General features: G+C 40.4%; 1 long non-coding RNA gene across 1 annotated transcript in view; it reads left to right on the forward strand.

Annotated features, from left to right (window-relative positions):
• Positions 1–27,109, forward strand: part of 4930555G07Rik (RIKEN cDNA 4930555G07 gene) — a 67,797-nt gene extending 40,688 nt beyond the window's left edge. Inside the window, exon 3 of the long non-coding RNA NR_165498.1 lies at positions 25,971–27,109. This is a non-coding gene — a long non-coding RNA (RIKEN cDNA 4930555G07 gene). The remainder of the gene's footprint in view (positions 1–25,970) is intronic.
• The last annotated feature ends 508 nt before the right edge of the window (positions 27,110–27,617 follow it).

The raw sequence follows: 27,617 nt of genomic DNA on the forward strand, positions 1-27,617 counted from the left end.
TGTCTGTGCATCTATGTGTGTGGGGTGTGCATGCAGGTATGTGTGTGTATGTCTGTCGGGGTGCATGTATATGTATGTGTTATGCATGCAGGTGTGTGTATGTGTGTGAGGGTGTGCATACAGGTGTGTGAATATATATGTATGTGCATCTATGTGTGTGTGTGTGTGCATACAGGTGTGTGTATGTGTATGTGTATATGTATGTGTGTCAGTTGTGTGTGTGTGTGTGTACGTGGGCGCATGCAGTGTGTGTGTATGTGTCTGGGAAGTGTGTATGCAGGTGTGTGTGTGAATGTGTGCAGATATGTGTGTGTGTGTGTGTTTCCAGAGGTTGACTATGACTTTCCTTTTTAATCATTCACTTCTGCAGCTCACATTTTCTTTTGAGACAGTGTCATTTACTGTACCTGGAGCTCACTAATAGGACTAACCTCAGGCTTTCATGCTTGCTGCTTGTGAGCCATACACTTTACTGACTGGACCATCTTGCCTGGCCCGTTACAGCCATGAACAACACAAGGAGGGAACCAGCCTGGAAGAGAGAGCTGGAAAAAATCATGGCCTGGTAACATAATTTGACCTCCCAATCAGGTCACTGCTGGGGCCAGCCCTATCTCACGTATATGAGCTGATAAACCTCTTTGCATGTTTATCTTGACCTAACCAGTTTTATTTGGACATGTCAAAAAAATGAGCACACTAGATTTCTTTTATAGAATTGAGTATCCATGTGCGTAGATACCCTTCATTTTTCAAAAGAGGCAAAATTTCCATTTATATCAAGAAAGATCATGATTCCAAACATTCAGAAACTGACCTTCTGCGTGTGTGGGAGTAGAGTAGAGTCTTAGACTAGCAAGCAGCCCTCCTGAATCAATGTTGACACATGTAATTCTTTCCTGGAAGGTCGGACAATCTAAGCGCTGAATGGTTTGCTTACTCACCCTGGCTTTTGTTTCCTAACGAATGGGTAATATTAGCCTTTCAGCATGATAGCATAAAGCAGGCTGATTTGCAACCCTTCATGTTGTCGGCCCTGTGTGTTTCCATTTATTCTCCTACTTAATATGGTCTGTACTGAAACTGGTTAGTCCCTGTTTGTTCAGCGGCCTCTTGTGAGTGTCTGTTTCCCTCCTGGATTGAACTGGACCAGGGAAAACTGAGAGGGGGGATAGTGTGAGAACAGAAGGCTTTCCCAGCTGAGATCAGTGGTCCTCCGCCTGCCAGTGCTCAGGAGACTCCCTGTGTGAGTGCCCAGATCTGACACCCACGGTCTTACTTAGTTGGCTATTATTATCTCTTACCAATCATGGTGTTACCATTGGCTTATATTTATACTTATACAATGACGATAGCCACTCTTGACCCTTGCCGATTCAGTTTGAAAAGCAGGAATATTTTTTGTAATTTCCGTGTAAGGTTGCTGGACGTAGCTGAAAAGGCATAAGAAAAGACTATAACCCCAGGGTAGAGCCCTGCCCAGCATGTTCAAGGCCTGGAAGTTGATCCCTAGTATTTCTAATACATATTTTAATTTTTTTAACTTGTACTGATACATATGTGCATCCACAGACCTACTTTACTTCTTACCCCTGGTACACACACACACACACACACACACACACACACACACACCCTGGTCCTCTGATCCTCTGGGATTCATAATGAGTCTTCGCCCTCTGAAGGTCTTCCTTGAGGTCCTGACTCTGGCCCATTCCTCCTTCCACTGTGTGCTTGATTACTTCAGGAGAAAAAATTTTTTTCATTCTATCTTTTATGTACATTGGTGTTTTGCCTGTAAGTATGTCTGTGTGAAGATGCTGGAGTTACAGGCAGTTATGAGCTGCCATGTGGGTGCTCAAAATTGAACCCAGGTCCTTTAGAAGTGCGTCCCATGTTCTTAACCACTGAACCATCTCTCCGGGTTCTCTGCAGTTAGAGCAATGCCAGCACATTATTTGTTATTTCTTGTTTTTCTGATTGTTATTATCCACTCAACTGTGACCAAATTAGAAGCCGAATTTATCTTTAGTCTTTGTCTTCCAAGGGAATGAACCACAGCATTAGTTTCAGAGGTTGTATGGAAAATGTTAAAAAGAAACTAAAACATTAACAGTTTTTGAAAAAAACACAACTATGTAGCAAACATCCTGGAAGAACTTTCTCATATTTTTATGATATACCTTTTAACAATGGAGAAAGTAGATAGAGATCAATTGGTTTATGCAAACCCCACAGCCAGGGACAAAAGACCAAGATCCTATTCCATATTTAGTTTCAAAAAAGGCTTCTACAAAGCAACTGGTAACTCATTTTTCTGACCTCCTTCATCTTTGGAATTTTCTCAGTTACTACCATGTCTGTGTTTTCCAAAAGGATCAGAAAATTGATTTCCCATATATATGCAAATAGCATGCATACCACACACACACACACACACACACACACACACACACACACACACACACACCATTTGAAAGAAAGACAACCTGGTTTTCATATTGAGCACATATTGTTTCCATAGAAACTTTCTGTGAGTGGTTACTTGGGCAGATTGTCTGAATTACTGTTTAACTCTGTCGACTGCTGGAGAGATGTTAAACCCAACACTTCAGAATACTTTCTTATGGACTCACTGATATCAGCCCCGTGTGTTGTTGCTGTCTATGGTTGTAAAAGGATATTGGTGACATGTAGTAACAATTTATTTGCTTGATGCCTAGACATTTAAGGGGGAAAAAAAAGATTGATTGCTTTGAAGAGAAATGATTCCTCATAAATTCTTTTCAAAAGAAAGTTTTGTTGAAACTACTTAGTGTGTGTGTGTGTGTGTGTGTGTGTGTGTGTGTGTGTGCATACATGTGTTATGGTACCCATGTAGAATTCAGAGGACAATTTGCAGGAGCCTATTCTCTTTTTCCACTGTGGGATTCCCAAGGATCTAACTAACACAGGTTATCAGAGTCTAGGACAAGTGCTTTCACGCACTGAGCCATCTCCCTGACCCCAAGTCCTTACATTCCTAATTTACATCTCATCAGAATTTTAGGTCTCAAGCACAGACACGCTGTAAGGAAAGGACATACACCCAGCGACAAAGGGAATGGAATAAAGACTGGGGGAGCTGAGCTGAGCTGGGTTTTCTCTGCAGCTTTCCTTGCTGCATGGCCTTGCAATCCTCACCAAGCTTCTGCATGCTCTTCTTCTGCAGAGACGGGTGCTAGGATTGGTAGGAGGAATTGCTTCTCTGCCTTTTGACTAAGGTCATGTGTAGGATTGTTGGGAAGAAAGAGGGACAATCCAGGTAAATGATGAGGTGCAGTTCCTGGCCCCACTGAGAATCTAACAGTCATTTGGGTCTTGAAAATTTTTATCAGATCTTGATTTTTTTAATAGTTGTTTTTACAAGCATAAAACTTCATTTTTTCCTGAAGCATAATTTCAAAGATAACGTATTAAGTGAATAAAAAAACAGCGTATTCAGAACAGGAAGAAGCAGAATATAGCAATGTTATTAATTCTATTCCTATAAAGTTAGCCACACGTATTAAAAAACAAGGTGCTTATTAATTAATACTATGAGCTCAGAAATTGTATACACAGGAGATTCTGTGTTTTCTTCTACCTGTAATAATGAGCTCTGGGCTCACAAAAGTAGGAGAGACTTTTAAGACGTAATCCGAATGGTCACCTTAAGCTCTGCATTTTTTAGTCTTCTCTGCTTTCTCTCCCTACACCCAAAGCCTCCATCTGTTGGGCATAGAGAGGATTGTTTACCCTGACTATATAAACAGATAATCCCTTCTCTCAGGTCTGTCTTTAAAAAGATATTACATTTGTGTGTGGTTGAACTACTTTTATGACTTCATTTTTAGTATTTGAATGCCTAGGTTCTGACAGTTGTATCCACCCTGGAGGCAAACAGTGGCATCCTTTAAAAAAAAAACCTGTTTAATTAAATTCAACCACATATGGTACAGAGTCATATGGTATAAGAGCATTTGAATACATCTTGGTATTCTTCCAAATCCTCTAAATTCATTCCTCTTATTGAGGAATTAATTGCAAAAGAAATATATACTCATGTATGGTAAATGTCTACCCAGTAGGACTTCCCTTCATAAAAATGTCCTTGGTTTTCAGGCCAGTATCTTAAAAGAAATGGACCAGGAAATTTTAATTGATAGAAAAGATGATTTAATCAGCTAAATGGCATCTCTTTTCTTCACCTTGTTTTCTTGTTATTGTTTATTTTATGCTTAAATATTTAGTTAAAATATATCTACATCATTTTCCTTCCTCTTTTCTCCCTCTAACCCCTCCCAAATACCCCCTTTCTTTCTCAAATTCATGGCCTGTTTTTCTTTGTTTAATATATATTTATATATTATTTATATATTTAGTTTTTTATTATATATATACATACACACATATATATATATATATATACATACATACATATATATATTCTTAAGTTGACAAATACAACCTGCTCATTCCATATAATATTGCTTGTATGTATATGGGACTTCAGAGCCAAAAACTTGATACCAGATAACGTAACAGGTATCTCTTTCCTGTAGCCTCTGTACTGCTCTGGGTGGAAACTCCTGTGGTTCATATTTTCTCACTTTCAGGTAGGGATAAGTCATCCAGTCATTACTACTTTCTAATTCAGTAGATATTCTCATGTGTGTTCCATATCTCATTTAAATAAACTGATTTAGGGAAAAGTAGCGTGTAGATACTTTTCTTCAATGGTTTCTATTCAAGGTTAAATACATATTTTAGGAAAAAATTGTAATTTAGGAGCTCAGTATTTGGCTTCTACAATGGCTACACATTTTAGCAGCTCTCAATTTTATGGGAAGTAATAATGGGTATTGGTGATAAACTACTTAGTCTTTTTCTGTTGGTTAACTAGTAGGCATTTTATTTGTCCTCATTCATTTTTTTTCTAAAGAAAATAGCTCTTTAGGCTGGGTATGATATTATTTTTCACATGAACACTGAGATGTTCAGAGCATTGAGTTAACTTGTCCACGATTGGTGAGCTAAGAGAACTCACTGTATCTTCCTGGATCCATAGCTTGTGTTTCCATGCCCTTGAAGAACTATGACATAGAACATAAAAGAAAACTTGACAAGTCAACAGTCTTGCCTAAATGGTTTAAACAAAACAAACGCACACGGCTGAAGATTGGGTTTATACTTCTTTGATAGGTGAGGTTTTTAAAGTCTCATCTCAAAAACCATAGCAATATAAGAGAAATTTATACCTTTGGGCTAAGTTAGGTTATTATCTATGCTTTGGGATTACATAAACAGTATACTCATTAATAACTTTATTGACTCCATCTGTCCTCAATCCTTGGTTAAAAAATAGAAAAAAATTATAAGAATCTCTTTTTTAAAAAACAATAACAATAAAAATAACAGCTACAATGACATTTTTTCTGTTTATTCCATACAATTATATATATTCTTCCAAGAAATGAGGTGCCTATTTGCCTGGGGAAGTACCTCCAATAATGAGCTATGATGAGATTTGCATACTTTAGAATCATCTTTGGTTACCAGGTGGAAATAGAATTTCTAGAATATAGAGAAAAAACATTAATGACATAGAAGGAATGGAAAGTAAAACGGAAAGAGAAAGTGAAAAATACATTGTATCCAAGTAAAAGATACATTCTGTTCAAGGCTTTGGATGGAGACACCAAAGGTGGGATCTTTTAACTGCTGTTGTTATAACCCTGGGTAGTATTGTTGCTGATCAGAATTTTTTTCTTGACATAAAATAGAGGGTGTTGCCTGCATTTTCTTTTTTTAAATAGTTCTGGGCATCTCTCAGATGACCATTGTCTTCAGAGTCTAAGACAGACTATGTGAAAGTTTCCTGGAGCACGTGGAGTGAGAACCATTCCTATTCTTTGAAAGCCAAAAGAGCCGTGGACAGGAAGTACAAGGCAGATGCTCCCAGGAATGCCTGAGGTGGTCATTCTCACCTTCTCGGGGAGCACCTGGTCCTCAATGGAGGAATCTTTTTGGGTTAGTGTTATCTAGTTCCTCTGGCAGGTCAGGAATCAGAGGTTGTACCTATTATGGGATTACAACATTCAAATCTAAATGATCCTGGTGACCAAATGCTTTCCTTGTGCTATGACCCACTAGAGATGTGAGATACAGGGACAGAAATCCGTTTTCTTTCTTTCACTTTGCTTATCCTATTTTCCTAGACCTTACCTTATCTATATGTTAAAACTGATCATGAGATATGTCTGCCCATGTGTCATGAGAGACAACTTAACAAAAACTGGGTATCACCTGAGGGATTAGATCTTTAGAATCCACTCCCAAGTAATTCTAATGGGCAGCCGATGTTGAGAGCCACGGCCCTAAAGTGGAAAACAAAACAAAACAAAACAAAACAAAACACAACAAAACCCCTTTCCCCTAATGTGACACATATTCACTTCATTTTCCCCACTTTCTGACGGTGCCATGAGTAACTGCCACTTTTCTCACAAAACACAGGTGACTTGACTTTGCTCTCTATAGCCAGAAAGAGGGGAAAGAAGCACTTTTATAAAACTAAATCTAGTGACTAAGAATAATTGCCTGTATGGTGTTAAGCTCATTATACATTTTGCCAACAAAAGATGCATTTTATACTTGTGAAATCATTTAATTTGTTTATATGGTAGTAAATGTAACATAACAAATATTAAAACATTATAATGTTTTGGAGAAGATTTGAAAAATTAAAGCGATAAGACACTGAGTGAAACTGGGGCTCACTTTCTCCTGGGCATTTATACCTAATATAAATTATATCAGTGTCTATACTGAGAATATTGTGAGATTTTTTTTAAATATTGGGGTGTTTTCATCATGGAGACATTTGTTAGATACTTGTCCTTTTGATTCCTAATTTTCTAATTTTTCTTAATTTCAAATACACTGATTACTACAATGTTGTCCAATGTTCAGGGATTCCCCCAGGGGAATCCACAGAGTTTCATTAGGACTTTGTGATAAGGCAAACAGGGCCAAAGTCATCAAGATAGTAATTATGATGGAAATTATTATTTTCATGATAGATAAGGGCCACCCAAACTTGATTTAGATAGAATTTTCATTAGTAAATTTCCTTTCATTGTATTAGGAAAACCTATTTTAGGTAGAAAATCATAAGTCATTTTGAAATATAAATCTCCACACATTTATGTTACTTGTATGAATTTGAATAATTATAGACTTTCCTTCAATAGCCATTATAAAGTTTTGTTTCTTCTAAAACATATTTAAGCACACAGTCTAACATGACAGATTTCTGTTCCTATTTTGACAAGTGTCTTGTGAGTCTACAGCTGATGCCTATTTAATTTTTTTCCAGATGGTTAATAGGATAAAAATTACTTCTCAAAGATTAGACTTTTAGTGTTTAATGACTTTGAGTACTTTTTGAGCAAAAAGAAAGACATAATTTTGAAACTGTAATAAATGACATTTTTAGAGAGCACTAATGGTGGCAATCTTTTAAAAAGTGTTTCACAGACTAATCAAACATTTCCATGTAACTTACTACTCTCTAAAAAAAAAAGATATTGCATGGCTTTAGCAATGTAGAAACCACAACTGAGCCTTGATTCTAAGAGTGTCTGTTTTAAAAGTTAAGACTTATTGTGCGAGTTCCTTTGTGATTGGGTTACTTCACTCAGGATGATACCCTCCAGGTCCATCCATTTGCCTAGGAATTTCATAAATTCATTTTTTTAATAGCTGAGTAGTATTCCATTGTGTAAATGATCAGTGGATATTAGCCCAGAAACTTAGGATACCCAAGATATAAGATACAACTTGCCAAACACATGAAATTCAAGAAGAATGAAGACCAAAGTGTGGACACTTTACCCTTTCTTAGAAATGGGAACAAAACACCCATAGAAGGAGTTACAGCGACAAAATTTGGAGCTGTGACGAAAGGATGGACCATATAGTGATTGCCATATGAAGGGATCCATCCCATAATCAGCTTCCAAATGCTGACACCATTGCATACACTAGCAAGATTTTGCTGAAAGGACCCAGATATATATAGCTCTCTCTTGTGAGACTATGCCGGGGCCTAGCAAACACAGAAGTGGATGATCACATTCAGCTATTGGATGGGTCACACGGCCCCTTATGGTGGAGGTAGAGAAAGTACCCAAGGAGCTAAAGGGAACTGCAACCCTATAGGTGGAACAACATTATGAACTAACCAGTACCCCGGAGCTCTTGACTCTAGCTGCATATGTATCAAAAGATGGCCTAGTCGGTCATCACTGCAAAGAGAGGCCCATTGGACTTGCAAACTTTATATGCCCCAGTACAGGGGAACACCAGGGCCAAAAAGGGGCAGTGGGTGGGTAGGGGATTGGGGGGGGGGTGGGTATGGGGGACCTTTGGGATAGCATTGAAAATGTAAACAAGGAAAATACCTAATTAAAAAAAACATTAAATAAATATAAAAAATAAAAGTTAAGACTTCTTTGAAGCCAGGAGTAATGTTTTATAACATATCTGAAAGGATCCAGGGATTCAGGTCAAGGATAAGTACAATCTAGAGTGCTCTTGGCTTCTCCGTTAGCAGAGCAGGTGGGTCTCAGTGCTATGTTCCAGTGCTGAATTTGCGATGTCTATGAGAAGGTCAACAATTGGTTCCTTGCTTGGCTGCCTGAAGATAGAAGTTGGAATGTCTGTGATTTATGGTCTCCATGAACCAGCTGAAGCCAAACAAGGGACCTAGAAGAGCGAAAGGGATGCACTTACCATGGGGGAAGCCTCATCTCTTATGGCTTCCATTTTTCAGTTGTCCTTGAAAGAGCTTTCCAAACTACTTAGGATTCAGTTAAGTAAATGTTGGTGCACTGAGTCTGTAAGAAACAATTATGGAAAACATTCTCTGAAAAGGCCTTTAAAAGGTTGCCAGACAGTCTTAAAATGAAGGAGTTCAGCACCCACGGTGCCAATCCCGAGTTGGCTCTGTTAGCCTCAAACCCTGAGAAGGCTGCAGACACTCCGATGGGGTCTCTGGCAAATACATATTAAATAAGTCAGTATAAAATTTTAAGGCTGAGAAGGCCTTTCTGGTGGTAATTTGATCGTACCTGATGATTTTAAAGGCAGGAATACAAGATCCTCAAAGAAGAAAGTGACCAGCCGATGGTCACCCTAGCCTCAAGATCAAAGCCCTGGCTCAGACCCAGATTTCCTCATACCCATCTCAGAGCTCTTTCCATTCTACCTTCAGAGGGTAAATAGAGAAGCCTGCCAGATATTTTTCAAATTACCCATGGAGAGCGGCCTGAATGGCAGGTGCAGCCACCGGACATGGGTGCTGGATAGGTTCGGTTGTATTTACCTTTCAATCTGTTTGCTGTCTGAGCAAGAGGGGCCAGCTCCATTAGGTGAGTGCAGAGTTGAAGAGAGATCTAAATAAATGAAGTGGGATCTTAATGCTTAATGCTGTCATGAAGCCGAGGAGGAGGAAGCCAGGGACAAGGCAAGGAGGATTCAGAAGAGTCACCTAGTGAAATGCTTTTCTGAAACAACAGTTCCTTCTAGAGCTCATAGACTTGGGAGGAGATACATTAAAAAAAAATCCCAATTTTGTCTAAAGCATTTTTTTTTTGCACCACAAGGACACAAATACATGCGACACTGATTTGGTGATGGCACTGAGTGAGGACATTTTGGTAAATGCTGTGAAGGTATAACACCGTGGTGAATCTTGGAGTAGAAGCACATTGACATTTCTGCTCACCCAAGACAGGGAAACAATGATGGACCACAGCATTAAATGAAAACAGCACTACACTCAGATTGGTGCCTAGCCCAGTTGTCATCAAAGAGGGCTCACCCAACAAAACTGATGGAAAGAGATGCAGAGTCCCACAGATGATCATTAGGTGGAACTTGGAGAATCTTGTGGAAAAGAGGAAAGGAGGATTCTAAAAGCCAGTGGGGTCAAGGACACTTCATGAAAACCCACAGAACCAACCCATAGGGGTTCACAGAGACTGAACCCACGACCAGGGAGGCTACATGGTACTGACTTGGGTTTTCTGCACATATGTTACAATTGTGTAGCTTGGTCTTCCTGTGGGACTCTGAACAGTGTGTGTAGGGGCTGTCTCTGCCCCTGTTGCCTGCTTTTGGGACCCTTTCCTCCTACTGGGTTGCCTCATCAAGCCTTAGTAGGAGAGGAGTCTTACTGCAACTTCATATGCCAGGGCTGGTTGATATTCATGGGAAGACTACCCTTTACTGAAGAGAATCGAGGAGGACAGGGATATCTGTATCTGTATCTGTATCTGTATCTGTATCTGTATCTGTATCTGTATCTGTATCTGTATCTGTATCTGTATCTGTATCTGTATCTGTATCTGCATCTGCATCTGCATCTGCATCTGTATCTGTATCTGTATCTGTATCTGTATCTGTATCTGTATCTGTATCTGCATCTGCATCTGTATATCTGTATCTGTATCATCTGTATCATCTGTATCATCTGTATCATCTGTATCATCTATCTATATCATCTGTATCTGTAGCTGTAGCTGTATCTATATCTATGCATCCATCATCTATCTATCTATCTATCTATCTATCTATCTATCTATCTATCTATCCATCCATCCATCTATCATCTCCACTGTAGACCTACATCTAATCCAATTACTGTTGTGTCTTGTGGGTGCATCATTTCTCTGGTTCTGGTTTCAAAGTAATGGTAACAACTCTAGTCTTTGACACTTCTAGGTAAGAGTGTATGAACTCTGAAACCAAAAATCCTGGCTGGTAATTCTCATTATCCTGACTTGGTAGCACATCTCTCTTTTACCAATCTTTGTTTCCTTGTATTATTAATGGTGGTTTTGTGAGATGTTTAGAGATTATATTGAGTTCCAGACATGTCTGGTCTGGTCTTCTCAGTTGTTTCTGGGTGGAGTATGCTCAGATTATTTCATACCTGAGCCAGAGAGTCTGTGGAAGTTTTAAGGATCTTCTGCCCTACTTACCAAGTTGTTGTCAGTTCTAAAGAAGATTTGCATATTAATACTTTTTGCCTATCACATAAGAACACTCAGGAAATGTCAACTTTTATAGGAATATAGTATTATAGTATTATAGTGATGTTACTATTATAGTAATAATAATCAATATTCTTGTTGTAAGTACTGCATTACACAGTCATATTAGATAAAAGTGGATATACATTTCCATGAGTATATTTTTTCATGTTGTGGAATTTCCATAATGGTTTGTGGCTGCATGTCTTAGTAGAGTTGTGCTTATTCCACTTGAGGTTTGACTAAGACCCAGGGACATTTATATAGTTTAAATCTGTTGGCTTTTTGCTGGGGCAGTCTCTTAGCTAGCCATCTAAGTTTATCCTGATGTCTCTGCCCATCCATCTCTCCATGTGACTCTCACTGCCTGCTTCCAGTTCTATTCATCTCCTCTCTGCCTCCTTCCACTGTCTCTTCTGATTCATATGTCTCTGCCTGCATCCTTACCTAGTCCCTGCTTGCCCAAAATCCCCAACCCATACTTCCTGACCCAGGTCTGGACATCAGCTCTTTATTATACAAAGAGCCACATTCCAGTTTGAGCCAACCAGCAGCCAAGATAATTTCTGATCCATTTCTGTGGGTTGCCCTTTGGCAGTGAACGCTATTTGACCTTCACCATTGAAGCTTGCTTTTTAATATGATAATCTCAGAGAAACATCTTTTTTGGGAAGATGTGGTCTAAAGGAGGAGACATTGGTGGCACAGATGATTGAGACTTACTTTATAGTCAGGGTGGAGAAGCAAACTAGAGACAGAGCTCCCAAACTTCCAACCAGACACTAGATGAAGTCAAAACAAAACAAAACAAAACAAACCTTTACAAAGAAATCAGGAAAAGTAAGAAGGGAACATATTTGTCTCAGCTATTTTATTGGGTTCTTATATCTACAAACCTTCCAATCCTTATTCCACCTTAAAAACCATCTAACCCCTCAACACTAGGTAGAAGAGAAAGAAGGTTAGAGAGGAAAGGGGGCATAGATTTTTTAGACTACTTCTCGCACACTAGGGGCATCAGGTTCCTAGGGGCAGTCCAAACTTCACCATCAGAATAACCAGCATACAAGCAATCAAAAAATCCAGTAACCTAGAAATTCAGCAATAGCAAAAATGGCAACAGGAACCACTACCACCACCACCAGCAGCAGCAGCATAAGGAGGAGGAGGAAGAGGAAGAAGAGAAAGAGGAAGAGGAAGAAGAAGAGGAAGAGAAAGTGGAGGAGCTGCCACAGGCCCTCTTGAGGTCTCCCATTTATACCCTCTGTAGAATACCCAGAATTAAAATATCTACAGCTGGCAAAAATCATGCTCCTGCTAGGGCACGGGGCAAGTCATAATCACCTGCTGTGAAGCAGCCTCATTCCTCACACCTGGAATTAAAAAAATAAAAAAGCATATTCACATTCCATAACTAATTTTTAGAGAAACCACAATTCTCACTACATGTTGCCATGCAGATTTGGGTATGGTTCCTAGCTTCTGCATTTCTAGGAAACTCAGAGTTGATGCCAAAGCTGTCAGTATATAGACAACACGGGGAGCAACAAGACTCTAGAGCAGATCTCTGTATCAAAACAACCAGACACCATGCTAAGTTTTGAAGTCCATTTCATCCATGTTGTAACCACTGACCTGCATTGTTGTGATGTGAAAGCAAGCAGATGTACATGAACGAATGAGCCTGAGGGTGTTCCTAATGAATTTCATTTATGAAAACAAGCAATGGTCACATTTTGCTCATGCCTTTATCCACTCTTCTTACAGCTATGGCCACAGTCCACCACACACCTACTGCAGTACATTGATGGTATTGAGAGACCTAATAAATGTTTTCCCTATGTCTACATTGTTTGCATGTGACTTTGCATATCTTCTTTTTAGATGGAGCCACCTATTTATGCTTTGCTTCAATCTATGGGATTTCCTTCTAAATTGCTTTGGCTAGTACAACACAGTAGGGGTAATCTTGTGCCAGTTATGAGGCCCAGACTTCAAGAGGCCTTCTTCCCATCTGCTCTCTTAGATGTCTCTTCCAGAGGAACAAGCCTGCATTTATCAGCAAAGGACGGAGAAGTGCAATGAATGCTGGGAGCCAAGGTATCCCAGCAACTGTTGGCAGATGCCTAGAAGAGACCAGCCAAGACCAGAACTGCCAGGCTGAACCCCACCTCAACTGCCAAATATCAGGATCACGAGAAAATGGAGGAGTTTTTTTCATGCTATAGAATTTGGGTTAGATTGTTAAGCAGTAAAAGCTAACCCACACATCTACTACATGATAATCGTTATCAAGAATCCTCTAAACTAACACAGGAATTCCATATTGTATCTAATTTTTAGACAAGCAGCTAAGGTCCAGCTAGGCAACCTCCATAGCGCAGATCAGGAGGTAAGTGACAGCTGCAATTCTAATTTACTTGGTCTCTTATCAATGACCTGACATTGTCACTCTGGGGTGGTTCTTTCCTTTTCCTGTTTTCAGGCCACATGCATAGACAGACAGACAGTCAGACACACACACACACACTTTCAAATATACACAACCTTCACAGAGCATTGGCAGTTACAGTTCTAGATAGTTCTAGATTAGGGGGAAAAAAACTAATACTTCAGCTTAAAGAGTTTTATAAAGAGTAGTCTTACAAGTGTTTCTTTCAGGTCAGGTAACATGAGTTACATTTTAAAGCATCACAATTTAGCCTTTAATTCACAAACTGACCATCTCTGTAAGGAGTACTGACCCCAGTCTACTGGTTTAAAACTTTAAGTATCTGATACCTCTTTGAAAGAGATGCTAGCATACTCTCTGTAGCTGATAGGTGTTAAAGGAATGTTTCTCTCTAGTCTCCCAACCTAAGGCATATGGCTAGGTCTGGCAAGTCTATAATCCTTTTCCTAAGCATATGCTTTGCTATTACAGATTAAGTGAAAAGTTGATTTTCTTCTTTCCTGCATGAGGACAAACTTCATGAAATGGCGACTTAATTCCACAATACAAAAGCATGAAATGCTCTTCAAATTAAGTCTTTGCACACAAAACCAAAGAAAAAAAGGAGAGAAAGAAGAGAAGAAAAAGGCAGGTTAATTCAGAGTAATATATCACTTTATTTCTTTAAAAAAATTGAACTTTGCTAATTCTCACTAATGATAGGGGAGGCCCTTTGTAGAGGAACCATTTCACTGATTACAGAATCATATAAAATACTCTAAGAAAGAAATGAAATTTTGGTCATTAATAACCCTCTGCGATTCTTACTGAGCAATAGTCACCCACTGCTGCTTTCATGGGGAGAATGACTGGGTTTGCAGTTTAGTGAACTGAGACAATCATAAATACCATCCAACTGCAAGTTTATAATTCTGTCATTAAAGAAGACACTTCCATATCCAGGAATCCACCCCATAATCAGCATCCAAACGCTGACACCATTGCATATACTAGCAAGATTTTATCAAAAGGACCCAGATGTAGCTGTCTCTTGTGAGACTATGCCGGGGCCTAGCAAACACAGAAGTGGATGCTCACAGTCAGCTAATGGATGGATCACAGGGCTCCCAATGGAGGAGCTAGAGAAAGTACCCAAGGAGCTAAAGGGATCTGCAACCCTATAGGTGGAACAACATTATGAACTAACCAGTACCCCGGAGCTCTTGACTCTAGCTGCATATGTATCAAAAGATGGCCTAGGCGGCCATCACTGAAAAGAGAGGCCTATTGGACACGCAAACTTTATATGCCCCAGTACAGAGGAACGCCAGGGCCAAAAAGGGGGAGTGGGTGGGCAGGGGAGTGGGGGTGGGTGGGTATGGGGGACTTTTGGTATAGCATTGGAAATGTAAAGGAACTAAATACCTAATAAAAAATGGGAAAAAAAAAGAAAAGAAAAGAAAAGAAAAGAAAAGAAAAGAAAAGAAAAGAAAAGAAAAGAAAAATAGATAGCTGAGTCACTCCCATACACAGGAATTTACAATGGCCTAGGGGGAAGGTGGACTATACAATAGACTAGAATTGGAACTATGGCAAGGGCATGAAGTCCTTTCCCCTGACTTCTAAGATTAAGTGAACCTTAGGTGGGGCTGCTTTTGATCCCAGTTGTTAACATTGACTTTATCCCAGTTGGTTCCTGTTAGCTTTTAGTATGCATTCTTCTGATTTGTTGTAAAAGTAATTTTGCATCAGATAACTTCAATGTACCTTGGATGGCCTTAATGTATCACTTAGTTTCTTTGTTTCCTGTAATATATAAGACTGATGCTCACTTTGACAAATTACATTCAGATACAGCACAAAAAAAAAAAAAAAAAAAAAAAAAAAAGAAGACACTTGCAGGTGATGAAATGGAGCAGACCCACAGGCTATGGTAGGGGCAGAGCTAATCAGTGACAAGCTGAGTTCAGAGGGAGTGTATTCTGAGGTGTGGTTGGTTTCTCTCAAGTTATTAGCTGGGTTGCCAGCTGAAGAATTCATTCACCTAGAAAAACCCAGGACTTGATCATCTCAATGCATGTTTCAAACCTCAATACTAAAATAATATTTTGACATTCAGAGTCAAAACCAGCTGAATATTTAGGATCGGTACCAGCTCCTCCATCAGCCTAACAGATGATAGGAGTCTGAAATGTGACAGCTAACTGGGACACTTAAACACATTTGTTTATAGACAAAAACTGACTAAGTGCCTGGAAAACTGGAGGAATAGCTGAGCATTTCAATTATTGGTATTGGAAAGTCTATGCTGGCAGGGGAAAGTCTGGTCTTGTATCTGACTGGAAATATTTCTTTATTCAATCTACAAGGCCGATTCTATAAACAGTTTTGCCAATGTAAGGTACCATCAGAGTGGACATGATAATCTGGAACTTGCCCCTTCCCTGACTCAGACACTTCTCTTGATGTCTTTACCTTTAGCCAATTTAAATGACCATACTGGAGATATTGGGGACAAACCTAGCAACATGGGAAATGAGACGTGACTTGGGGCAAAGCCTGCCATGGGTGTGAACTGAATTGTCAAATTGATTCAAGTGGTTTTAGTATAACCCCAGAACATTTGGGTCTTCCGTTATATAACTATTAGTGTAGTGGTGTCAGAGTGTTTGTGGAAATATATTCTTGCTCCAGAATCAGTTTTCTCTAATTTAGAACACTCATTGTATACCCAGGCAGATAGATATTCTCAAAGTGATTCTTAGTGAGGTTAAAGCCACAAATGCTCCTGCATTTGAGCATAGAAATGTAAGTATTCTTTTAGCATTTATCCAGTGAGCTCCTTCTCAGGCAGCACTGCACAATGACTGAGATTAACTTCTGAGCTTCAATGTTTGCAATAATTCAGTATAAGAAAGATATATATTCACACAAAAAAATCACACAAAATGCAAAATATGGCCATTCGCAATGGAGAGATAAAATAAATGCTATCAATGTTCAGAGAAAGAAGGAACCTGGAAGGGCCCTAAAAAGGAGAACAAAATTTCCCTATACATACCTGGAATGTGGAACTATGTCTGAGAGAAGGGCTTGAAGAAAACAAAGGTAAGCTAGGTCAGAAGAACAAAACAAGGCATAAACAATGTTGTATGAAGTTTTTGGAAATTTAAGTATATGCTGTACTGAGCCTTGAGGCCTGTGATTTTGTAGTCCACCCGGCAGTGGGTGGGATGTGCTGGGAAATTTGGCTTTGCTGACTATTGTCAAGGAACACATGACCAACACAGGAGAGCTTTCGACAGTCCTCTTGATTCCTCATTAGGCACAGCTCACAAATTGGAAACCAATGGCATTAGCACATCACTAAAACAACGTCATACAAGATACATTGTAGAACAGTAGAAAGACTTCACTGACAGAATCAGTCCAATGGGTATAGATGGAACACCATCGCTGACCCACAGAGAAGGCATCTACAGATTGATGCATCACTATAATGACTTCACAGTCTAGGAAGAGAAAGTCTGTGGGGTCAGTTTAAAAGAAGATATGTCATCATCTGCAGTGGAAGGATGCAAGGATGAATCTGTGGGCCAGTCTTGCCATATGGTGGATGCATGTATCATATGTTTTAACAGACTCACAGAATATACAAAATCAAGAGTGAACCCTCTTGTAAACTTGGCTTTCGGTGACAATGATGTATCATTGAAGATTCAGCAATTATAACGCATACACTACTCTGGGTGCTGAGTGGATACTGGGTAAAGTTATACATATTGGAGAGCAAAGGAGATATGGTACAATGTATGTCTTTTCTGCTCAGCTTTGGTATAAAATGAAAAGGTCTGTGAAGGATAAAACCCACTAAAAACAGCACATGACAGACCACAGTGAAATTAAGGAGTGGTAACAACAATGGGTATGATTTTAAAATCCTATATAGTTTCTAATTTAAAATATGCTTCTAACCATTTCAGTGATTATAGAAGAAACTAGAGTGGCAAATATCTATACCTCTATCTACCTATCTATCTATCTATCTATCTATCTATCTATCTATCTATCTATTTATCATCTATCTATATTATTCCCAGTCCTTATAAAAAGAATGAGGATGCAGTAAATACAGACATGTGTAACCATGTTTACCTGGCAAAAGTCACATCAGCTACTAATGAATTAAATGTGTAACACAGTCATGAATAAAACCATGTACTGAGCCTATTAATGAACTAAGTACTAACGTGTAGCACAAGTCATAAAGAAAACAGTGTAATGAGCCTAAGGAAATAAAAGGGAATCATGTTTAGTACAAGAAGAAAAGGTAGATAAAAGGGGAAAGGCACATGACTGACATAACAGCCAAGTTAAAACGAATTCCTTAAGTGTGCTTCACCCGTGGTTCTGGCGGGACCCACGGAGAAGGGCAGAGTAGAAAAATTCCATCATTAGGACAAAAAAGGGACATGTCTGCCTGTAAGTATACCATGGACTGGAAGACCATGAATCCTCCAGAAAGCAGGAAAAAAAATTTCTAGAAATACACAGATAACCAAGCAGACTCGAAAATAAATACGGTGTTGGAGCCATCTGTGGCAACACAGACATTGAATCTCGAGATTAAAACCTTTCCACAGAGAGAGCACTACATCCAGCTGATTCCTACAGGTTCCTGGAAACATTGAAGAAATGGCAAATTTTAGTCTTAACTGACTTTAATTTTGTTTAATTCTCTGAAAGTTCCATATATTTATATAATGTGCATTGATCATACTAATCTATCATTAACATTACCTCCCTCCTTTTAATTTTTTTTTTGTTATTAGTAATCCCTGAGTCCAGTTAGTGCTGCCTGTACACACATGGTGTGGGGTCAGCCACTGGGGCATGAACAGCCTTCCCACAGCCCAAAGGAAAGTAATTTTCCCTCACTCCACAGCCATTAATTGCCATTAATTTCTTTAATAGGATTGGGGTCTTGGGGCACTGCCCACATCCGTGTTGGTATTTTAACTGGCTTGATCTCATGCAGGTCATATACAGGAAACCATGGCTCCTGTGGGTTCCTGTGTGCAATGGTCCCTGAGTTCAGCATTTCAGAGCTCTCCTCCTCATTGGCTGGGTCTTACATTCTTTCCAGTCCCTCCTCCACAAACTTGAAGAGTGGGGGGGGGGGGGTTCATAGACACAGCTTCTGATACCTGGACCCTCTGACCAGGAACTAGTGTATTATCCACTACCAACTATAAAATAAAATGTCCTTGGAAAACTCTGACAGTACCACAAACAAGTATAAACAAATATTTAGAAGTTATTTTGACAGCATGATCCTTTAGCCATGCAACACTAGTAGTCCTCCCAAAACCCCCACCCAGGTCCTATAACCTCCCGAGTTGTGGGCTTTTGATTAGTCCCACAGTACTGGCATGAATTCCTGGGGAAGTAGGTTTCATAGACGATGAGAAATTGGCTGGTAAGCCCCATGAACTCCAAGCCATTATGGCTCAGGGAGTCCTTCTTGCTAGCGAGCCAGTATTATAGCACGCATGGGGCTGGTTCTGAGTAAGATCATCCACACCCTTCCTTCCCAGCAGTCTGCACGGCACCTTACCACATCATGGGGGCTGTCCAGTAAGGAGAGACATTGTTGGTCAGTTCAAAGTTGGTTTCTCCATGTCCTTCACCCAAAGTGAGTAGTTCTGCAGCAGCAGACTCTTAATATCTAGTTATCGTGAACAATGAAGAGAAATGGCAATAGCCTGGGTCCTCCCTGACAAATGGCTTGAGAGGCTATATTTCATCTAATGATGCTAAAATGTTCATCTAATGATGTGTCTTCTTGGAACAGCTTTGTCCACCCATGCAGGGTGGACACACACACACACACACAGAAAGAAAGAGGCAGCGACAGAGAGACAGAAAGACACACACTCACAGAGACAGACAGAAAGATACAGAGAGAGACACACACATACAGAGGGAGAGACAGAAACAGAAAGACACACAGAGAGACAGACAGAAAGACACAGACACACACACACAGAGGGAGAGACAGAAACAGAAAGAAAGACACACACAAACAGAGAGAAAAAGAGAGGGGGTGGGAGGGAGAGAGGTGTTTAAATTAGCTTACACATTAGTAGATTTCCTTAAGGCTACCTCATGTATCCTTAGTTTTGACTACCTCACTCTTTACCCTCTCTTCTCCCCGACCCCCTGTCCTCACTTAAACCTTTAGCCTCCTTTACACATCTCCTTTAAAATGGGATGATGCCACAAAGCTTTTTTTTTTTTTCAACCTTAATTTTGGTTAAGTCTTTCACCCCTTGTACTTAAAAAAAATTAATTAAAATATAGTTACCTTAGTTTCCTCCTTCCCTTTCCTCTCTCCAACCTATTCTATGTTTCCCATCTCATTCCCTTGCAAATCAACACCTTCCTTTTCTTTGATTATTAAGGTTACACACACACACACACACACACACACACACACACACACACTATTTGTCATTTTGACTGTACTTTACTAGTCTTTCTTCCATAATATATCCACCCCTGTCACCAATTTCTAGGTTCCAGGTTTCTACATGTGCTTGGGATTAAACAGAAAAATCCGGTATATGAAGCTATGAACCACATTTGAGATAGAATACATCATGTGCACCTTTCATGCCTGCATGACCTCACGAACATCATTTTTGCTGTAAACTGAGATAGTGGTGGAACTAAAGCTCCTGGTTGGAAACCAATGCCTTTCTCTAACCATTGCTTAGAAGGGAGAGATGGCCTTGAGCAGCTCTAATTGGAGATCAATATGAAGTGTACTGTGATCAATGGAAAGCGTACTGGCTTAGTTAGTATTTCTATTGCTGCCATGAAACACTATGACCAGAAAACAAGTTGGGGAGGAAAGGGTTTATTTGGCTTACACTTCCATGTCGGTGTTCATTACAGGAGAAAGTTGGGACAGAAACTCCAGCAAGGCAGAAACCTGGAGGCTGGAGCTGATGCAGAGGCTACGGAGGGAAGCTGCTTACTGCCTTAGTCCCTGTGGCTTGCTCAGCCTGATTTCTTTTTTTTTTTTTTAAGTATACATTTTTTTTATTTATTAGGTATTTTCCTCGTTTACATTTTCAATGCTATCCCAAAGGTCGCCCCATACCCACCCCTCCCCAACCCCCTACCCACCCACTCCCCCTTTTTGGCCCTGGCGTTACCCTGTACTGGGGCATATAAAGTTTGCAAGTCCAATGGGCCTCTCTTTGCAGTGATGGCCGACTAGGCCATCTTTTGATCCATATGCAGCTAAAGACAAGAGCTCCCGAGTACTGGTTAGTTCATATTGTTGTTCCACCTATAGGGTTGCAGTTCCCTTTAGCTCCTTGGGTAATTTCTCTAGCTCCTCCATTGGGAGCCGTGTGACCCATCCAATAGCTGACTGTGATCATCCACTTCTGTGTTTGCTAGGCCCCGGCATAGTCTCACAAGAGAGAGCTATATCTGGGTCCTTTCAGCGAAATCTTGCTAGTGTATGCAATGGTGTCAGCATTTGGAAGCTGATTATGGGATGGATCACTGCATATGGCAATCACTAGATGGTCCATCCTTTCGTCACAGCTCCAAATTTTGTCTCTGTAACTCCTTCCATGGGTGTTTTGTTCCCATTTCTAAGAAAGGGTAAAGTGTCCACACTTTGGTCTTGTTCTTCTTGAATTTCATGCGTTTTCAGCCTGATTTCTTATAGAACCCAGGACCTCCATCCCAGGGATGGCATAACCATAAAGGCCTGGGTCTTCTCTCATTGATGACTAATTGAGAAACACCTTACAGCTGGCTCTCGTGGAGGCATTTCCTCAACTGAGGCTCCTTCCTCTCTGATGACTCTAGCTTGTGGCAAATTGGCACACGAAACAAGCCAATACATGTACCAGGGATGGTGGGGGATAAAGGCAGCTCCTTTCCATCAGGTTGTTCAAAGAGCATAGGAGAATTTCTAGGCAATAATACCACTTTAATCTTTATGGTTAAGTGCTAGAATGGACATATTCGAGAATACAACAGAAAACTGTAGAAAGCCAGATCTAGGATGCTGACCACTAGGAGGGTTTTTAGGGCAACCAGCAGAAATGTTTCTTATAATTTGTGGCATATAGACATTTGCAGGATATTTCCAGGGGGCAGTTGTGTGGGTGAGTACATGATTTAAAACGACGACATAAAATCCAATGGCGTGTGCATATTTTTACAGTCACCTGTCATGCTAACTCTGCCTCTCTGAGACCTTCCTCCTGAGTTACCTCAGCATTCACTTAGCTTTAGTGGAAGTAAGGCTAGTCTTTCCCTGAGTGGTTTGATGGGGTAGGCTGTTGCTGAAGATGTTAAAAATACAAGCAAACCTGCTAATCATTGCCAACAAAGCGGCTTAATCCTGGCTGACAGGCGATTTGTTTTGCAGCCTTTGGGGCAACAGAGAGATTGGAGTTTATAAAAAGAGGTAAATAGTCAGTTAGAGATTAGAAGCCCAAGCAAAGGGAAAGAGTCCTCTCCCCGCAGACCACACACTGATAGGGAATCTCCCTTGAGCAATTGTTCCACAGCAGTTCGTGTTTCTCCTCCCTCCCAAGCTTGGCTTCTCCAGTGCCCCTCCCTCTACCACCAAAGGCTTGATTGGCACTTGTCACTGCTGACAGAGAGGACACAGCCTCAGGAAGGAGGGAGGGGCTGCAGGAGGCAGGCCCTCAAAAGCCCCAGGAGTCAAAAGATGATTCAGTCTTTCTGCATGTGTATTGTCTCTCTCTCTAAATTATTCAAATCTGGGTGGTATCTTGGACAAGTGGCATTTTGACACAGCTTAAGGGATTGTCTCACTAACACTATTGAGCCAAAGCTGCCATCCTTTCAAAAATGTAAAAAGAGAGATCTTTACTATAATCTGATGTGTCTACAGGTGGAAGACAGTTACATTCAAAATCTTAAAATATTTTGATCAACTTATATTTATTTTTGACTTACTGTTTCATTCGATTCATGTAAGGGTGATCTTTATTAGCTAAAAGAAAGGAAAAAGCTCTTATTTGAGTCTTCTTTGAGAGTATCAAGAGCAGCTAGGTCCCTGTCAGATGCTTGTAAGACATGGCAAGGTTGCAAGCCAGCTGGCAAAGAATGCAAGTGTGGAATTTTCTAGATCAAAAAAAGTTTATTATTGTTTAATAACATCTTGAGTGTGGGATCTATAAGAAACTAGGCCTGGGGTTTCTCACGTCCTGATGCTAGACCAGGCATCCCATTCTTAGCTGTGGGCTCTTGGAATAGTAACAGCATAGCTCTACACTATATTTTCCCCATCTGGCAAACATGGAAGAAAACAGACCCCGTCTTCCTCTGATTTTAGCATCATGGAATTAATCGTTGAGTTATTTTTACACTCTTCTTTTCAGTGTAACATCACCTTTGTGGATGAAGACACTTACCAGAATTTAAATATGCAGTTGGCCTCTCTCACAACTTGTTTGTGCCTTGGCAGCAGGTTTGTACTGGACATCACTGAGTGGGATGACCAATAACGGCTGGAAGAGACAGGAGTTAGAATCTCCTGACTCAGTGTCAAACAATTCACTCTTCTACTTCTGTTGTCTTACTTCTGAAGTTTTATTTATTTGTTTTATCTGCAGATGGCAACCTAGATTTTTGTTTCCAGCATAGCGGGTTTTGCAGTAAATTTCATGCAGAAACATCTTCTCAAAACTGCTAATAAAACCAACAGGGTGCAGTGGCTGGTTAGCTTCTTAGGAAAGGATAAATGACATAGTTAACGAAAGCTAAAGCAGAGCCCCTTTGAGTGAACTGTTCTACTTAAAGCTCATATAACCTCTGAGTTGCATGTGGTCCTTTCTTATTTCTCTTTAGTTTGCTCCCCGGTTTAATAAAATAAAAATACAGAATAGCCAAGAAATATGCAACTAAAACAACGAAGAATAATTGCATAGTATCTAGGATAAATTTAGAGCAAGTGGCTATTTTCTATTTATCTGAAATTCAAATTAAACTGGGCATTCTGTGCTTTATCTGACAACTCCTAAAAAGCCTCCAGCTTGCCTTTCAGAGGCTGGACAGGTCTGCTCTTGCCAGAGTTTTAGTATTAGCCTTGAGTAGAACTGAGTCCATGAGAAAATTATGCATAGAGATCTAATCACGACAAGTGTGTTTATTTACACATTTAAAGAAATGTGTGTTGACGTCAGCCAGATGTTGGAAGCTGGGCAAGGTCCTTACGGTACAAGCTGCATAAGATACAGTCCATGCTCTTTTGTAGTTTATGGTCTAGCAAGAAGGAAGCAGACATTTAAAAGGAATTCACAGTTAGGAAGGGCTTAATTCCTACTATTATATAGCCCATTATGAGAACAGATGATCCAATGAGAGTATTTCACAGAAGGACCTGCCCCTGTGTTGGGTGGGGATTAGAGTAGGGATCCTAAGAAAGTGGGGTGCTGAAAACAAGAGGTAGGTGCTGACAAAATATGGAATTTGTTTCCATTTATATCTCTCCAGGACAATCCGTTCTGTGATAGCGTCATAGCTGGTTAGTAGGCTTTCATACACAACTCTTTAATTTCAGAAGTATGAATGACAAATAGGTTCCTTCAGCCCTGAGTACAGCAACAGGAGACTTGATATCTCACCTTAACAAACTTCAGGGAAGCTACAATTCTAATAGCTTAACAGCAAAGTTTCAACCTCTGCCCCCCCCCCCAAAAAAAAAAACTCGAATGCTTTTTCACTCATTGAGAAGTCATAATATGAATAAAAAAAAAACATTATTTTTAAATTCCCAAGGATGATTAGAAACAGAAAGAACAAGGAGTAGATAGGCCGATACTTTTAGGTATCTAGGATAAAACATTTCTACCTAGAATCAGAGTTCTGATGTTAAAATCTCTGCTCTGTCATCTTCTTATGAGATCATATGCAAGTTATTGTAATGGGTGTAAGAAATATGTAGATGTTGGTGGTATTGAAATCTACTCTGCCAAGAGACCTTTCAAATGACACACACACAGTAAGTCACTTAATGCTAATTGGTCTTATCCTCAACTCTTTTTCCTAAAATTGACCAATGGTAATAGTTTGTCTCCTAAAGTTGTGATGAGACTTCTATAGGATGAAATTAAACAGCCCAAACAAAGCAGGTACTTTTCATAGCACTGATGATGGCTGCCTTCTCTTCTTTGTTCATAACCTTCAGGATTTTTACTTTGTTCACTAACACTTTCAGATAGTAAAAGGAGCGGCCTCTGAACAGGGTTCTGAGACTGCGTCTCAGGCCTGAAGTAGCCATTCCACTTTCTAAGTGTGTGTACGTGTGCGTGTGCGTGAGCGTGTGCATGTGTGTTCTCATTCTGTACACTGTAAACCACTATGGGAATGCCCAGAAAATAAAAGACTTTGTCATTATTTTCAGCAGCCTTTTCATCTACACTTATAAGAGAAATAGTTGAATATTGCCTACTTTGAGACTAACACCTAAACCACCTGTCACAGTCCACAGCCTGACTTAGGTTCAAATTAGAGGTGCCTCTGCCCGTGCCTTCTGTTTCTGGGTAGCAGCAAAATAGCTAAGACAGACTCAGGAGTCCAAGAAAGCACTTCATAAAATACAGAAGCCTTGACATTTAATATTTCATAGACTCTAGTTTCAATCCCTGTGCTCAGCATCAGGCAATCATAGAAGACCTATGATGGTAAACACACAGAAGCCTACATTGTCAACATCAGTTTGAGTGCCCAGCACTGTGTGATCACTAATTATCTGTGACTAAAAGCAGTTTCAGTATTTCCCCTGGCCAGTACATTCTAGGGAGAGAAGGTGAATGAGGGTACCAGAATTTAGGGGGCAGAAGGGGTGCTATGGGAGGTTTGATAGAGAAGATGTGAGCAATGAGCTCCTGACTCAGGACAAAAAAGAGCCTGTCTATGGAAGAAGGAAAGGCTGTGATAAAAGGGGAGAGGGACAGAGACAGAGAGACAGAAGGAGAGACACACACAAGAGACACAAATACACAGAGACAGAGAGAAGAGAAACAGAGAGGAGGAAGGAGAGAGAAAGAAAGAGAAACAGAGATACACACTCATACAGAGAGAGAGAGAAAGAGAGAGACAGGGAGAGACAGAAAGATGAGAGAGGGGTGAGAGAGAGAGGAGAGAGAGAGGAGAGAAGAGAGAGACAAATACACACACACAGAGACAGAGAGACAGACAAAGAGAGAGGGATAGAGAGACAGAAAGATGAGGGGGAGAGAGAGGGGAGAGAAGAGAAGAGAGAAGAGAAAAGAGAGAGGGACAAAGACAGAGACAAGAATATCCAATGCTTCCTCCAGGAGAACCATTTCCCATTTCTGGTTTATGTTCCACAGGCAATGAAGAGCTAATGAAGGCTGACCACTTTCACACATGAAGTGATGCCCAGTGATGTGTGACGCATTCTGGAAAGGGCAACGGCAGCAGGAAGACAATTACACCCAATTTGGGAGAAGCAACTTTCCAAATACTGAGTACTTCTCATATGTCTCTGAGTTGAGAGGTTTAAATTTCCATTAACCTAGAAGAGGTCTGAGCTGAGGATGGACGATCTTTGGCTTGGTTTTCGGGTAACTTGACAGGGTCTGCGACTTTGGCTCTCTATATGAACCACATTGCCAGAGTTTTAGTTTAGCTACAGCAAAGGTTCTCATTGGAGGAAAGAAGAAATGCAAGTTCATCTGTTTTTCTATCCTTGGTGCTTTATCAGCAAGCTCCTGCTTATCACACAGGGCCCATCTGTGCACTTAATAAAAGCAGGGGGCTCTCCACTGAGGAGAAGCCAATTCCCCATTGTTTGTCCAGTAGGTGTGAGAGACATGATCTGTGAAAACAAACTTTGTTGTCCCCCTTTAAAACAGGGGCCATTTAAACCTTGCTGCCTTCTAACAAAATGTAGAAACACATGGTAAGCCTTCTTTCAAAACCCCATATTTCCCCCCTTGCTAGTCTGTGTTCTAGATGGTGCGGATTTTCATCCTGCCCAAGAGAGAACATGGTAACACCGGATGTACCATGTATGGAGAAAGGCTGCTTGAAGTATGGTTGCCATCTGGATTACCAACCCTCAGATTCAGAGCGTTAGGGTCCCCGGCACTGTAGAGCAGACACTTTTATACAGTTATGCCTTCTGTGTGTGGTGTCTGAGAGACAAATATATATGGAGGGCAATGTTTAAGGGAACTCACCCTTTAAATGATCACTGACTGTTGCCTTTCAGGAATATTATACATTAGCCGTGATATTAGTGCTAGTGCCTCCGATAGTCTTAGTATCTGTGCTATTTTAAAAGTGCCAATACTAATGTGAGTATCAATATTTGTGTTAGTGTTGTAAGGAAAAAACCCTAGAGCAATGTTTTGACACAAGTCAGAGCCCAAGAAATGTTTATTTCCTTCCACTGAAGTTTTGTTTCTCATTTTGGTGAAAAAAACAATACCCTCTGTTCCATGCAATAAATATTTATTAAGACTCATCTTGCTGTGTGTTAATCTCACTCAGAAGGGGAAACAAAACAGTCATTAGAGGTGGGTGGAGGGAAGGAACTGGGTCAGAGAGGGGGTGAGGAGAAGTATGGAAATGGTGATCAGGTGTGGGGGGAGGGGTGGCAAAAGAGTGGGAATGAAAATCATCAGATGGAGGGGGAGGGCATCTCTGGGACCAACTGGAGGCCTGGGATGGGAGATGCTACAAGGAGACTATGGGGGTGACCCTGGCTGCGATTCCTACCAGCAGGGGGATATACAGACTGACTGAAGTGCCCACCTCCTATAGCCAGGCAGGACTTCCAGTGGAGGGAGGGAAAAGTCATCCTATCCACAAAAACCTTCATCCCAAAATTTTCCTGCCTAAAAGATGCACAGGGATAAAGATGGAACAGAAATTGAGGGAATGGCCAACCAAATATTGGCCCAACTTGAGACCCATCCGTGGGTCTTGCAGATAAGGTCTTGCAGCCTGTATAATTAATTGTCTCCTGAGAG

Source organism: Mus musculus, chromosome 10 (genome assembly GCF_000001635.26).
Source record: "Mus musculus strain C57BL/6J chromosome 10, GRCm38.p6 C57BL/6J".
Lineage (NCBI taxonomy): Eukaryota > Metazoa > Chordata > Mammalia > Rodentia > Muridae > Mus > Mus musculus.